Below are 16,982 nucleotides of genomic sequence, written 5' to 3' on the forward strand. Positions count from 1 at the left end.
GGACTGTGGAAGCACAGTCAGAATAACACAGTGTGAGAAAGAGTCCACCATACATTTACTGGCTTTGAAAATGGGAGAGGGCTTCGGGCCTTAGAAGCTAGAAAGGCAATGAAACGAAATCTCCCTAGAGTCTCCAGAAAGAAACAGCCCTGCTGACGCAGTAATTTCAGCCCAGTGAGACCTCCTGTATCTCTAACCTATTGTAAAACAATAAATTTGTGTTAGTTCAAGCCACTGAGTTTGAGGCTGTGACAGCCATCAAAAACTAATACATGGCTGGTAGGAAAAAAGTAGCCAATGAAAGAGAGAAGAAAAACAAAGGAAAAGGAGAGAACCAGAGAGAGAGAGCAGTTAGCTTAGCAAGACATGCCCCGTTTTCAAGGAGAACCCCCCCAAACGACACTGAGATGTCCAATCCAATTCTGAAGGCAAAGGGTGAAATATATCAATGTCCTAATTTAGGGGCATATCAGCATCACTCAAAGGGACATTGTGAGGAATGGCCGTTCCCGGGGTCACCCTAGACTACTGCAGCTCTAGGCTCTGGGGCCAAGTATAGCCATCACTGAATGAGATCACCTGGTGCTTTACTCTATTAAATGATAATATATTATATTCATACTTGCTGACTTAACTCTTACTCTTAAGACTCCTTGGAAAGCCTTTTAACAGAAAAAATCCATTTGAAATTTAATGGCACATCGTATTAAAGCACTAAATCATTAAGCAAGATTTTTGTCCCTATGTGGATAATAAACTCCTTGAAAGCAATAGGTGCTTGCCAAATATTTACTGAATAGATAGATGAAATAGATGTAGGATTCTGTTGTTTCCAAAGCTAGCAGGATGAGCAAAGATCTTTTATTCCCTAAGCTTTCATAAATTAAATAATTCAAGTTACTTATGCACATTCACTTGTTATATAGATAAAGTGGTAATTTTTCTACTCAGATGCCTAGAATCTTCCACTATTTCTCAAGTCATCAAAATCAGCTCCTGGATCACTGTGACAAGGAGCCTCCTTTCATAATCTCATTCCTGAAATGGCCTTTGGTAATAGTACACTCGCCTAGATAAAATTAAATCTATTTCTAACCTAATCTTGGAGGTTGCAAAGAATATTCCCAGTTCAGTACTGAAAGGGCTGACCTCTGCAAACTATTGAGCTAAGAGTGCCAACCTTGGGACTGGCAATTCTCCACTTGAAGGTCAAAATATATAAACATATATAACTCTGAAGGTCAAAATGTGACAGCAGCAAGAGACCTGGGCACATAGTTTACAGAGGTTCGATTTACTCTGTCGCCTGGTACAAATTACCAAGGTCAAGAGACAGAGTTTATGCTGCTGCATTTCCAGTGCGTGACAAGAATCCCAGGTGCTCTGTTAACAGAACACTGCAATTCATGCATAACTTCCAGGCAAAAGGAAGTGCCATGAGCTGATATCCAGACGGTGGCATCTGGGAGATTCGGGCAACATGCTGCCAGAAAGAAGGAGTAGCAGTTGACTGTGTGGACAGTAATAGTGGCTGACAGTGCTGACTGTGCACATTCACATCAGGGGTGTCAGGAATGGCTGTGCCAACGTTTGAGTAGTTGGGACAGGAGGTTGCAATGAATTAAGAATATGCTTTTGAAAAGCTCAGAGGAGATGGGAAAGTAGGTCAGGGTGCTCCTAGAAATGTCATAATGAAAGATGACTCATTTTGCTGTTATGCTAGGTTCTATTTTTAGGTTTAAGGGGACTCAGACATATATACCAGACATATATACTATCTGATTAAGGGAGAGGCTTAAAACACACAGGGAAAAAAACAATAAAGGAACAAAGATGGAGGTGAGGTGAAAAGATCACCAACACTAGTCACAAGTAGGGTTAGTTAATAGATATTTACTGAGCACTTACTATGTGCCAGGCATTATCCTGAGTGCTGGGAATAAATGACACAGACATAGTCTCTGTCCTTTTCTACCAACATTTACAGCCTGGAAGACAGTGTGTTCTCTTCCAGCCCCCTTTAGTTGTGAGTAACAGAAACCCAAGCAGCTTAAGAGAAAAAGAGAACTAACTCAACGAACTGAAAACATCCCGGCACGGCTGCCTCCAAAGACTCAGCAAAAATGTTGTAGGATTCTGTCTCTGTCTCTGTCTCTCTTCTTCAGTTCACGTTTCTCAGGCAGTCTGCATCCACATGGTAGCAAAGATGATGCCCACTATCTCCATTATTATATGGTCCATAAGACCCACAGTCTCAGTAAAATAGACTACATCTCAGTGGTTCTGCCAGGTATCTCTGGATTGAGTCTGATTGGCCCAGGTTTCAATTATGTGTCCATTCTGACTCCTTAACACTGGCTGAGGAGATGGGGTGTGTTGACTGTCCCCCAAATGGTCATGTGTCCTCTTCTGCAATGGGAACTGAGGTGAGGTCAATGTCAGAGGAATCACACAGACTAAGAATGGAAGACGATGGTTCCAAAAGGTAATTTGGGCTTCTTGGCTAAAAGAAATGGGATTGCCCTTGAACAGAAGGAGAAAATGCCTCTCATTTCTTCAGCCTGGAGGGAGGAAGGAGAAATTGGTGCCTCAGTGGACAACTTAAAAAATGCAGGGTAAGAGGGAGCAAGTCAGTACCTAGCAAACTGGTTTTCCTGGAATACAGAGGCCAGTGTGGAGAGGGGAGGTGCAGAGGTAGGTTAAGAGACTTGTGGGAAAGGGTGAAGGTCAGGAAGAACAGCTGAGGGAGCCAGGAGAAGGAGCTGCCTGTAGCAAAAGATTCACTAAGGGTTAACTGACCTTGAAAACCATGAATTTGTCATGGTCCTTATCTGCACAATTATACAATTTTCTCCACAGGCACAGCCCTGAGTAATGATAGCTAAGGCCATTTGTGCAGAAAGGCCCAGTGAGGAGCCCAATCTTCCTACCCTTTCTGGGACAATTAGGCTATTAGGTGGCCCCGGGAGTTGTAGTTGTACAAGGGCTCTTAAACCTCTTAGGAGAAGTATTGAAGAAAGGCAGAGGGTAGGTCTGACACAACCTTCCCACATCTTAGGAAACCATCCATTAAGGATGGGAAACTCCCTGGATGGCATGACGAAGCCCAGTGCACAGACCCCTGCTGGACCCTGGCTCCTTGAAGATGAAGACTAGGCAGGCTGCACCCGGGCTCTATCCCTGGTTACTTTTCTCCAACTCTAGGCTGTTGAAGCACTTCTGATAAGTTTCCCCAAATACTGGGCACTTGAAGTTTGATATCTCATTTAGCCCTCTCATCACATTGATAAGATGGGTATAATTATCCTAATTTTATAGAAGAGGATATTTAAGCTCAAGATGCTGATGAATTTGCCCAAGGTGACACAGCCAACAAGGAGAGGGTCTGGGGTGTGGGATGCCAATGCCCTCCTGTTTTCCATCACTGGGTATTCTAGAACACCCACCCTACACTGGGATCCAAAGATTCCTGGAGGAACTTCCTCTGAGGGCCTGCAAGAACATTTTCCTACTTTAAAGGGCCTGAACTTTGCCCAAGTCTCAGAAAGTTTGGCCTGGGGAACATTGCTCGTTTGCACGGAGGTACCTCTCAGCCCTGAGCAGCTAACCACAGCAATGCCTTTCCCAGAGCAGTGCTGGAGAGGGATGGCTGTGGCTTCCCAGCAAGTCAAGAGGAGGCATTATGCTTACATGCGTAAGCTGCGAAGAAGCAAATGTCAAGGCTAAGAATGACTGCCACAGAAAAAACTTCATTAGGCTTCAAAGGGCAAGGTCCAGGGGGCTTGGCACTTCAGTTACAATACTCCAGGAGGCACCATTGCAGGTGTCAGCCACTCCTACACTTGGGCCAGGGGGACTTGGAAAAATGAGAGGTCGAAGGTTAGCACGGCTGTTAAGAAGACATTGTGTTTAAAAAGCACTTTCACTTAAAAAAAAATGACACCTTTTAAAAGCCCCTCTAGGAAGGTAAGCCCATCTTATGGGGGAAAAAACAGAGTTCAGAACAGGTCACACAGCAGACAGTAGTAAGGCCTTCTCGTCCAGGACACTTCCACTGAGCCCACTTGAAGAACTTTTCCAGCAGTACTGAGAGATCAGCATGGAGGTCATCTGTCATCTCCTGGAGTTCTCTAATTAATATACTTTCATATTAATGTGCTATTTTCTCCTCTTTTAAATGCTGAGTGAGTCAACAGATGTTTCACAAAGGAATATTCTTCAGTGAAAAGTTGTACAATGTGACAAAGGTCTTTAATGCTTCACACTCACTTAGTGGGAAGTTTTCTGCCTCCTCACCAGGTGAAGCCCTCCCTTAAATAAAGTCAAATATGTAATTTGCTTCATCGCTGTGGTGAGCACAGGTAACGCTATGGTAATAGAAGGGAAGAAAATGGGACTTTGAAAAGCACTGTGGTTGTTAAACAGTGAATGGCCTTCATTTGGTCCTTCCCACCATGCTTTGTTTCCTGGACAATGTCCCTTAGAGCCACCCCCACCCATCTAAGGCAGAGGCAGTGGACCTGCCGGGCCTGGGCCAGAGCCACCCAGCTGATGTGATTTGTTTGAATCCACAGTATTTTTTTTCCCTACAGTACTTTTTAAAATGTTTACCTAGTAACCAATAATTAACATTTGGTTAAGACCATTAAAAAAATCATATTTCCAACACAACTCAAAAACAAACAGTCCAGTTAGAAAGTAAGCAAAAGACTTGAGTAGACATTTCTCCTAAGAAGATATGCAAATGGTCAATAAGCACCCGAAAAGGTGCATATCACTAATCATGAGGGAAATGCAAATCAAAATCATAATGAGATACCACTTCACACCAATTAGGATGGTTATTATCAAAAAAAGAAAGGAAAGGAAAAGAGAAAAGAAGGGAAATGAAAAGAAAGGAAGAGAGAAAAGAAAATAAAAAGTGTTGGCTAAGATGTGGAGAAATTTGAACCCTTATGAATTACTGGAGGGAATATTAAATGGGGCAGCCAGTGACAAACGGCAAAGTAATTCCTAAAAAAATAAAATAAAATTACCGTACAAGGCAGGTATTCCAATTCTGGGTATATACCCAAAATAACTGAAAGCAGGCACTTTAAGAGATATTTGTATGCCCATATTCATGGAACATTATTCTCAACAGCCAAAACATGGAGACAACCAAAATGTCCAATGAGGAATAAATGGATAAATACAAGGTGGTGTTTACATACAATGGAATAGAATTCATCCTTAAAAAGAAAGGAAATTCTGACACATTATAATATGGATGAACCTCAAAGACATTATGCTAAATGAAATAAACCAATCACAAAATGAAAAACACAGTACCATTCCACCTTTATGAAATACCTAGAGTAGTAAATTATTAGAAATAGAAAGTAGAATGGTGGTCACCAGGAGCTGCACAGAGGGAGGAATGGGGAGTCAGTGCATGAGTGTGGAGGCTCAGTTTGGAAAGATGAAGATGTTCTGGAGACGGATGGTGGTGGCGGTTGTACAAAAATGTGAATATACTTAATGCCACCAAACTGTACTCTTAAATGCTTGAAATCATATATTTTATGTATATTTTACCACTATAAATAATTATTTTCCCATACTTTTTTCAAAAAAGAAAAGAGTAAGAATATGCAGCAATAATGTATCTGCCTTCTCTCAGTCAGCTTGTTCATGACAGCCAAGGAGGCATCCGAACACAAACCCACACCCAAACAGTAGATTAGTGTGTCACTCAAGAAGCCCACAAACAGTGAAATTTTAAGAGGATCAAGATTAAAAAGACCTATGCAGTAAGGGAGAGAAAAATGCAAAGCTTGGGGACTCGATGTGTTATTTCTGGGAATGTGAGTTTCTTTACCAAGGCTCACAGGACTGGCCAGGTGAACATTCACTGTGTGGACCACCCTGTGTACACATAGGCCTCAGGCAGAACCCCATCAAATTTTCTGAGCAGGGAACCTTCCTCTGCAAGTGTTTTCCCTGGACCTGGAAGGTCAGGTGGAAGACCATTATAGCTCATTCTGTGTCTCACCTGGGACCGAGGTAGCCTGGAGATTCATAAATGAGCAAGGGTAAGAAATACAGGAGCACAGTTTCTAGTTCTGCATGTAAGGAGCTTGAAAATTGTCACTCTGTCCTAACAGCAATAAAAAGCTGAATGGACTGAAAAATAAACAACTCTTTTTGGAATCATAAGAGAGGGAAGGACACTTACCTAATACTGGAGATACAGTTAGGCAATACAGGGAGCCACAGCTTACTGGAGCAGAGACTTTTGAGTGGAAACTGCCATGGGAACCAGTGCCAGATAGAAAAACCTGAACTGTAATTAATGAATTAAAGAAGGTTCATTGTGGGCAAGTGTGAGAGTTAAAAGACTTAAGCGGTCCCAGTCTTAGGGAGGACTCCAAACTTTTATGAGTTTTATCTCCAAGAACTTGACTGGGTTCTCACAGTAAATAGCCAAGGAAAATGTCCTTGGGATGCGGTAAGAGGAGGGTAAAAGGAACCATTTTTAAATGTGTCAGAGTACTCTGTCCTTACTAAGGCCCCCCCCTCAGGGGAAACTAGTTAACCAGAGCCTATTCTGCTGGGTATTATCAGAGCCTGACTGGCCTGGCAGGGAGGGAAAGACCCAACTCCAGCCCATTCTGGCCCACTTAAGAAACCTGAGAAAAATTGTGAAGTTCAAAGTCCAGAGATGCAGGCTCCCTAAGCGACTGAGACCTAATCATAGGACTGTAGAAGACTTGTCCTCCCTCCACACTTTATCACATTAGTAAAGTCCTATTTACAGAAGTTCCTTTTACCTGGTCCATCATGTCCAGTTATGAAGAAACAATCACAAGCTATATTAAAAGGTAAAAAGAAAAAATTTTTTTGGATAGATAGAGGAAACATCAGAATCAAACAGGCAGGGATGTACAAGCCATCAGACCAGGATTTAAAACACCTATAAGCTAAGGGCCTAAAGGAGAAAGTAAATAGCACACAAGAACACATGTGTAATTGTGGATAAAATAAGAGTTGCTGTGGCCAGGATTCTCACCTGGCCCTGGTTGACTAGCTCACTGCACACATGTGGGCAATACATGGCTGTTGACTCTATAAAAAGAGCTCCGCCCAGTGCTCTGAGCACAACATAGTGGTACGGCTGCAAGGGTGCAGGAGAACAGAGCAGAGGCTGGAGTGGTGACAGCACTAAGGACAGAGAGGCCCAGAGGGTGGCTGTATGAGACAGCTATGCATGCAGAGAGGCCCAGAGGATGGCTGTGCAGACAGATGGGCCCAGAGGCAGAGACTGTCTTGCTGCATGCAGACTTGCTCTGAGTTAATGGGATTCTAGTGACTGACCTGCCACCTGGAAATAAAGTTTCCTTCCACCCCAAGAACGTTTTGCTGTCAATTCTTTGGTCACATTGAATCCACAGCGAACTTGCCCAGGACTGAAACCCATTGGCAAGACAGTAATGTAAGCAGAGAGATGAAATTCCTAAGAAAGAACCAAAAAGAAATGCTAGATACCAAAAACACTATACCAGAAATGAAGAATGCCTTTGATGGGTTTATTAGTAGAATGGACATGGCTGAGAAAAGAATCTCTTTGTGCTACAAGATATACCACTAGAAATTGCCAAAACTGAAAAACAAAGAACAAAGATTGAAAAAAATAAAGGAGAATATCCAAGGACTGTGGGACAACTACAAAAGATGTAATATATATGTAATGGGAATATCAGAAAGAGAAAAAACTGGGGAAAGAACAGGAGAAATATGTGAAACAATGATAGAATTTCCCAAGTTAATGTCAAACACCAAACCACATATCCAGGAAACTCAGAGGCCATCAAACAAGACTTAATAAAAGGAACCAACTGTGATATAATGATTCATAAGAAATACATGTTTGCTTATTTATATTATCAAATATATATTTCCCAGGTATATTTGGTCTTCATCCACAGTTCCTGAAAACAAAGCAGTCTTAAAAGGTGAAACGGGTGTTTTCTCATATTAATAAGAGACTTTTAGACCCCCCACTCAAGGACAGGGGCTGGAGGCTGGATCAGCCAATGGACAATAATTCAGTCAATCATGAATGTGCAATCAAGCCCCCACAAAAACCCTGGGGAAGAGCTTATCTCTCTCTGCTCTGCTCTGCCTGCTCTACTTAGTTGGATCCCACTTCTTGGTCGAAGAGAGCTTCTATGCTCAGGGAACCAGAACACCTCCACGTGCCATGACGCCAGGCCTCAAGCGTCATGAGAATAGAACCTCCTTTTTTGGGGATCTTGCCCTATGTCTCTCTTCACCTGGCTGTTAACTTGAATCCTTTACAGTATCCTTTATTAAACTGGTAAACATAAGTGTTTTCCTGAGTTCTGTGAGCCACTCTAGCAAATTAATCAAAACTAAGGGGGAGGTTGCAGGAACCTACAGTTTGTAGCCTGTAGGTGAGAAGCACAGGTAACTGCCTGGGGCTTGAGACTGGCATCTGGAATGGGGGGTGGAGGGCAGTCTTGTAGGATGGAACCCTTAACCTGGGAAATCTGGTGGTGTCTCTGGGCAGATAGCATCAGAAGTGAGTTCTTAGACACCCTGCTGGTGTTCAAGAATTGCTTGGTGTTAGTATGTGTGGGAAGACCACCTCCCACACAAACACATTGGAATTGAGTCCAGGAACCCAAATGGAGTTACACTACTCTTACTGCTGTGTATAATATTGTTATTCTTATACATATAAGTATGGAAAAAAGACAGAATTGCATTTGTTGTCAGACGTGTGGGAATCACACCTAGATATATCCTTTTCAAACAATAAAAAATCAAAGATGAAGAAAAATATCCCAAAAGAAGCCAAAGGAAGAAAAATTCTTACCTGCAGAGGAACAAAGATTACAGTTTCAACTTTTCCTCAGAAATCGTGCAAGAAAGAAGAGAGTAGAGTGAAATATTGAAAGTATTGGAAGGAAAAACCCACCATTTTAGAATTCTGCACCCTGAAAAATTATCCTTCAAAACTGAAGGAGAAATAAGGATTTTTTTCAGACAAACAAAAAATGAGGGAATGTGTTCCCAGTAGACCTACCCTGTAGGGAATGTTAAAATAAGTTCTTTAGAGAGAAGGAAAGCAATGTAGATCAGAACTCAAAAATCTACTTAAAGAAAGGAAGAGCATCAAAGAAAGAATAGTGAAGGTAAAAACTTCTATATTTCTTGTTCTTAATTGATCTAAGAGATGGTTCAAGATAATAGCAACAGTATGTTTGATTATGTATGCTTATGTATGTATTTTATGCTTGTTTATGTATAAGTAAAGTGAATGACAGCAATGACACAAGAGAAGGCTGAGAGGAATTAGGATTATTTTGTCATAAGATACTTGCACTAACTGGGAATTAACCAACACCTTTCACAAAAATTAACTTAAAATGAATCATAGACCTAAATGTAAAACACAAAACTATAAAACTCCTAGAAGATAACATAGGAGAAACTCTAGATAACCTTGGGTGTGGCAATGACTTTTAGATACAAACCAAAGGCATAATCTATGAAAGAAATCATTTATAAGATGGACTTCATTTTTAAATTAAAATTTAAAACTTCTGTTTAGTGAGAGACAATGTCAAGAGAATAAACACACAACCTAGAGACTTGGAGCACATCTTTTCAAAAGACGTATCTGGTAAAGGATTGTTATTCAAGATAGTTAAAGAACTCTTAAAGCCCAGCAATAAGAAAATGTACGATCATTTAAAAAATGGGCCAAAGATCTTAACAGACACCTCACCAAAGAAGATACACAGACAGCTAACAAGCATATGAGCCCTTTGCTGCATCTGCTATGAGAATGAAGACCAATATCAGCAATCAGACTGTTAACATTCCAGAAAATGTCAGCATTACTCTGAGGGGACACACAGTTATTGTGAAGGCTCCCAGAAGAACCTTGCAAAAAGATTTCAATCACACTAATGCAGAACTCATTCTCCTTGGAAGGAAAAAGAGGCTCAGGGTGACAAGTGGTGGGGAAATAGAAAGGAACTGGCTACCATTTAAACTATCTATAGTCATGTACAGAACATGATCAATGGTGTTACACTGGGCAACTGTTAAAAGATGAGGTCTCTGTGTATGCTCACTTTCTCATCAATGTCATTCTTCAGGATAATGAGTCTCTTCTTGAATTTTCTTCTTGACAATTTCTTGAATGAAAAATACATCTGCAGAGTTTGGATGAAGAGAGGTATTGTTTGTTCAGAAAGATAAGTTAATTCTTAAAGGAAACAACGCTGAACTTTTATCAAATTCAGCTGCTTTGATTCAGCAAGTCATAATCAGGATAAAGAAAGCAGGATAGCAGAAAATGTTTGGATGCTATCTGTGTCTCTGAAAAAGGCTGATGAAGAAGTTCTAAGTTGTCCAGCTGCAAAAACAAGATAATGGATGACTCCTACAACCTATTTGTGATATTTTAAAGAAAGCCCTATATTTAAAAAAAAAGCATATGAAAAGATGCTCCACACATCAGGGAAATACAAATTAAAACAAGATACCACTACCCACTTATTAGAATGGCCAAATACGTAACACTGAGAACAAAAAATGCTGATGAGGATGTGGAGCAACAGGAATTCTTATATACAGCCACTTTGGAACATAGTTTGGCAGTGTTTTACAAAACTGAACATACTCTTATCACATGATCTAGCAATCATGCGCCTTGATATTTACCCATAGGAACTGAAAACTTATCTCTGAGTTTGTCTGAAAACAAAAACCAATACACTGATGTCTATGGCAGCTTTTGTCAGAATGGCCAGTACTTGGAAGCAACCAAAATGCCCTCATTAGGTGAAAGGACAAAGAAACAGTGGTATATCCAGATAATGGAATACTATTCAGCACTAAAAAGGAAATGAGCTATCAAGCCATAAGAGACACAGAGGAAACTTCAAGGCATATTACTAAATGAAAGAAGCCAATCTGAAAAGGCTACAGACTATATGATTCCAACTGTAAGATACTCAGGAATAATAAAGTTATGGATGTAGTACTTGTTGGGGGTTAGTGAGGAGAGAGGGTCAAATAGGTAGTTCACAGAGGATTTTTAGGGCAGTGGAAACACCCTGTGTCATACATGTCATTATACATTTGTCCAAACCCATAGAATGTACAACACCGAGAGTGAACCCTAATGTAAACTATAGACTGAGTAATTAAGATGTGTCAGTGTTGACTCATTAATTATAATAGATGTACCTGTCTTGTGGAGAATGTTGATATGAATTCCTGTGTGGGGGCAGGAAGGTCTGTGGGAAATCTCTGTACCTTCTTCTAAATGTTGCTGTAAGCCTAAAATCACTCTAAAAAGTAAAGTCTTTTTAGACCTCTAAAGCTGGCTGAGGTCTCTCTGATACACTGAGGGAGGCCTCCTGGGGAGGGCCCACAGCACACTGCAGCAGTGCCCCAGGGGCACATTACAGGAGTGACCCTGGGCTGAGCAGAAGAGGTGCGGACCAACACTGGTGCCTGAACCAAGCACTAGACCAAATAGGAGACAAAATGGACAGAGGACATGAGAGAAAGAAGAAGAATAAAGCCCGTCATTTGGAATAGAGTTACTAAGTTAGAAGAACTAAATTGGAAACATTACTAAATCAGAAGAACTAACTGAAAACTTGGGGGCAGAAACTAATGGTTAAACTAGAGTCAGAGTGAGGTGCTCAAACTTCTCTGGCTGGTTCCGAGGCACTGGCTCCCAGACTGAGTGTTCCTGTTGTGTGTGGATATGGGGTGTTTCCTCTCCCTAGAGACAGGTAGGCATGTCCCTGAGAAGGGGGTGGAACACCAAATACATCAGATTCCACCCTGACATCTGGTTTTGAAATTTTAGTTCTCTGAAAACCTCTTAGACAACATCCATTGCAGTAATATCAGAAAATTTCTTCAGGAAAAATTTCTAATAATAGAATTACAAAGGCAATTATAGAAAACATGGACAATTTGTGCAAATTGAAAATTGTTACTAAGATCTATCCCAGGCAATGTTTGCTAATGTCCTAATCTTAACATCCAGGAGGCGCTGACCATCCAGCACCCAAGAAGTTCCTGTGAGTGTGGCAGGGGAAGAATTTCAAACTGAAGGCTGAATGTGTCCCTGGACTGACTTCCTTATGGCCCTGAACTGATTTCCCATGGCTGACTTAGTAATGTATGTGGTAATAATGTGCTAACATGTCATATAAATCTTCATATATTCAGCATTTGACTTTATTATTGCGGGGCCTCCTGGGATCCATTTCCTGTTAGGCAGTCTTTACAGACTTTTTGCTTTCCTTAGTCCGTTTGTGTGGACTGGTGTGTTTTTATGATATTAGCACAAACAAGTGTTATTGATAGGCACTTACGCACCATATTAATTGTTAACCCAGACTGGAGAAGTTTCACAGTTGTATTTATTTTTTTATTCAATATACATTTCATTGAAGAGAAAAAAATTAGAAGTGAAAAGCATTACATGTTAAAATTAGTTGAGAAAGAAAACTCAGTTGATGAGTTTTAATTAAATTAACTTTAATTAAATGCTAATGTTTTGAAACCCAAAACTAGAATCAGAAATTTTGCTAACACAGAGCTATCCACAATAGGGAGAGTTGTGTCCCAAAAGTTGAATGACTTAGGACTTTCCCAAATACTTAGCTGCTTCATTTACCTAACTAACAAATATCAAAGGAAATTAGGATGGAACCTGTTTTCCTACTAACCCTGGATGGTTCTTCGGTAATCGAGACAGAAACATATGATGTTTGGCCAGTTATCAATAAAGATGTGAGTACTGATTGAACAGCTACCATTTCACCAGGTCCAGATAGCAGTGGGGTGGAGAAGCAGGATGGTGGGCAGAGGGTCAGGTCATGTGAGTGGGACAGAGGGACAAGCAGTTCTCTGACGTCCAGAGCTGTCTGGGCACCCCCACGGTCAAAGCCTCTGGGCTCATCACTCACTTCCTGGCTTCTCTAGTTTCAGTAAGCTCTGTTGCTTGGAAACGCACTAAAATCTGAAGTGGGAGCCTTGCCAACCAACCTATCATAACCCACCATGCCCTGTTTTATAATCTTTATGGTATTTCAAGGTGAAAGCCTATATTTAGCCTTGTCTTTTGCTTTCTGGGGGAAATTCCGGACGACTGCCGAGAAGGTGTGAAATTTCTCTTGCCTGTCAGCGGGATCCTGAGCTCTCACACTTTGATCTGACGTATGCATGAGGTCCAGAGGTCAGACTTTCCCTAAGACAGTGACTAGTCTAGGAGCCATTCACCAAGTCCATTCCCTTTATCTCCTCTTAAATTCCACAATGTAACCTTACATATGGGAACATTGTTTTTTTCTTTTTAATCTGAGTTTTACATAAAGAAATGGCTGGCAGTTATTTCCAAACCAAGTTATCTGCTGTTATGGTAACCCTCTTTAAGAAAAAGACGTGATCTGTCTGACATCCTTCATCCACCCACTCCCCTTTCTCTTTTCTAATAAAAAATGCACTGTGGTAAAACTCCTTTTTCATCGATCTTAGTTTGAAAGGCTCTCTGGCTAATGCAGGATGCTGTACTTCCCTGTGACAAGAAAATGAACAACTTGTTTTTCTTTTTAGGTGAATGAAAGCAATTCTATCATTTTTTCAGAAATAGCAAAAACGCTGGAAGAGTCCCAGGAAAATGCTAGCAAACATCACAATATGCCTACGTCTGTCTATATTTAACAGTAAGAGGGCATTTGGCCCTTTCTCCACACCACTGCATATGTGGATTCCTGAGCTTGTTTGTGCATTATTTATTTGCTGTCTCTCACACATCAGGTTATAAATCATCATTCCACCTCATCCCCACCCTACTGGAAAGTGTCTTTAATTTTCCAAAGCATACAGCAGGTGGCTATTTGATTAAGGGCACAGAGTCTGTAGTCAAAAGATCTGGCTTTGAGACCTGTGCCCATCATCTACTTGCTACATAACCTTGAGTAACAGTAGCTTTGAGCCCATTACCTCATCCCTAAAATGGGATAATAGTAGAACCTACTTTAGTTTCTTCATCTATAAAAACGACAGAATAATACTACATATCTCACTGCATTAGCATGATGATGAAATGAAGTAAATGAATGCAAGGTGCATAGCACAGAGTGTGGTATAAAGTAGGCATTCAAAAATGGTAGTTACAGGAATGGTGATGAGATAAAGAAGGCATCTAGAAAAAGGCTTTCAGCTTCAAATGGGACACAACACCAACGTGGAGTGAAAGGAGGTCTCCTCTCGCCAGAGTGCACAGACTCCTGACAGAGGCGTAGAAGGACTTGAGGATAGTTGTCTAAACTAAGTTGATTCCACTGTAACTACTCATTAATTGTCTCTGTCCCTGAATGTCTCACAGACAGTTCAGACTCAATATGTTTAAATTTAGGCATCTTAACTCCTTTTGACTCTCATGTCCACTATGTCCTTCTTCCTGTTGTCATGTGATATTACCCATCCCTGAGGGTGGCCTGATTCACTCTGAGGCCTCTCCCCGCCCTGTTCCTGCCTAACCATTTCTCTACCTGGATATGCCCTGAACCCGTCGTCCCTGGCACTCCTTGACCATCATTGCTTTGTATCAAGTGCCTCTCTCCTGCACTACTGCAGTAGCCTCTTAGCCACTCTCTGTCTCTAATCTCTTTGTCCCTGCCCCACCCTCCTACACCCTTACCACATAATGTGTTCACCCTAAACAACAACTTGGTTATGTCACTTCTCTGACCAAGGCCCTACAATAGCTCCTTATCAATGAAAGGCTCACCTCCAAACTCTTCGGCGGAGTGTACAGGCCCTCCGTGCTTCGCCTTCCCGGATGGGACCTTCTGGTGGACATGGCGATGGGACGTGGTGGACATGAAGAACTGGTTGAAGTTGGAGCATATTTTGAAGATGGAGTCAACAGGGTTTCCTGACTAATGAGACCAGTGGAAAAACATTATAGGTATTTTCTCGGGCTTTATTCACTTGGCCAAAGCACTTGTCTTTCTGACCCTGCATGTCTTTCTCTGTAACACGCAGGTAACGCCATTCCAGGAAGAGGAAGCCCAGGCATTGAGGCCTGCAGGCAGAAGCATGCCAGCTCCGCTCAGGGAAGACTAGTGTGGTTGAAGAGGAGTAAGCAAGGAGGAATGTAGTAGATCTGGTCACAAGGCAAAGGAACGTGGGTTATAAAGGAACCATGTTGCTTTTTCTACAATTTCAGGGAATATAGTAGTCCCCCCTTATCAGCAGAGACTACATTCCAAGACCCCCAGTGGATGCTGAAACCACAGATAGTACCAAGCCCTGTATATTCTAAGTTTCTTCCTATACATACCTACCCATGACAAAGTTGAATTCATCAATTGGGTGCAGTAAGAGATTAACAACAATGAAAGAGAACAATCATAATAAAAATGTGAATACACACGTTTCTCAAAATATCTTATTGTCCTGTATTCACCCTTCTTGTGATGGTGTGAGAAGATGAAGTGCCTAGGCGGCGAGAGGAAGCGAGGAGAACGTCGCAGGCAGTGTGGTGCTGCGCTGGGCTGCTGCCACCGTGATGTGCCTTGGGAGGATCACCTGCTTCCAGACCGCCGCTGACTCCCGTAACTGAAACCTCGTCAAGCAGAACCCTGGACAGGGGACTACTGGGTAGGGGATAACAATCTCATCAGCAAATAGAGCCGATGCCCCTATGTTGCAGCTAGAAACTTAGCTTCATACCCTTCTAAGACAAAACGATCTATTTCTGTGCTATTTTTTTCTTTTCATTCCCACGGATTCAGTTCATCTGATAGACATTGAAGGTGTAGATAATTTGAGCAACACAGTTCTTTTGATGTGCTCCAGAATGAGAAAGCTGTTGAGGGGCAGAACTGCCATAAAGGGTCCTTCATTGTGTGAGCCTCTTCCAAAGCTCTGTGCTTAATTTTTTTTTTGTATCATTAATCTACAGTTACATGAGGAATATTAATGTTTACTTGATTCCCCCCACCACCAAGTCCCTCCCACAACCCCCAGTACAGTCAGTGTCCATCAGTATAGGAAGATGCTGTAGAATCACTACTTGTCTTCTCTGTGTTGCACAGCCCTCCCTGTGCCTCCCCCCACGTTATACATGCTAATCGTAATGCCCCCTTTCTTTTCCACCCAACTTATCCCTCCCTTCCCACCCATCCTCCCCAGTCCTTTTCCCTTTGGTAACTGTTAGTCCATTCTTGGGTTCTGTGATTCTGCTGCTGTTTTGGCCCTTCAGTTTTTGCTTTGTTCTTATACTCCACAGATGAGTGAAATCATTTGGTACTTGTCTTTCTCCGCCTGGCTTATTTCACTGAGCATAATACCCTCTAGCTCCATCCATGTTGTTGCAAATGGTAGGATTTGTTTCTTCTTATGGTTGAATAATATTCCATTGTGTGTATGTACCACATCTTCTTTATCCATTCATCTACTGATGGACACTTAGGTTGCTTCCATTTCTTGGCTATTGAAATAGTGCTGTGATAAATGTAGGGGTGCATCTGTCTTTATCAAACTGGGCTGCTGTATTCTTGGGGCAAATTCCTAGAAGTGGAATTCCTGTGTCAAATGGTGTTTCTATTTTGAGATTTTTGAGGAACCTCCATATTGCTTTCCACAATAGTTGAACTAATTTACATTCCCACCAGCAGTATAGGAGGGTTCCCCTTTCTCCACAACCTCTCTAACATTTGTTGTTGTTTGTCTTTTGGATGGTGGCGATCCTTACTGGTGTGAGTGATATCTCATTGTGGTTTCAATTTTTGCATTTCTCTGATGACTAGGAATGTGGAGCATCTTTTCATGTGTCTGTTGGCCATCTGAATTTCTTCTTTGGAGAACTGTCTGTTCAGCTCCTGTGACCAATTTTTAATTAAATTACTTGCTTTTTGTTTGTTGAG

General features: G+C 41.6%; 1 pseudogene; it reads left to right on the forward strand.

Annotated features, from left to right (window-relative positions):
- Nucleotides 1-9,856: 9,856 nt before the first annotated feature.
- On the forward strand, nt 9,857-10,409 carry LOC108408342 (large ribosomal subunit protein uL6 pseudogene; annotated as a pseudogene).
- The last annotated feature ends 6,573 nt before the right edge of the window (nt 10,410-16,982 follow it).

This window comes from Manis javanica, chromosome 4, assembly GCF_040802235.1.
Source record: "Manis javanica isolate MJ-LG chromosome 4, MJ_LKY, whole genome shotgun sequence".
Classification (NCBI taxonomy): domain Eukaryota; kingdom Metazoa; phylum Chordata; class Mammalia; order Pholidota; family Manidae; genus Manis; species Manis javanica.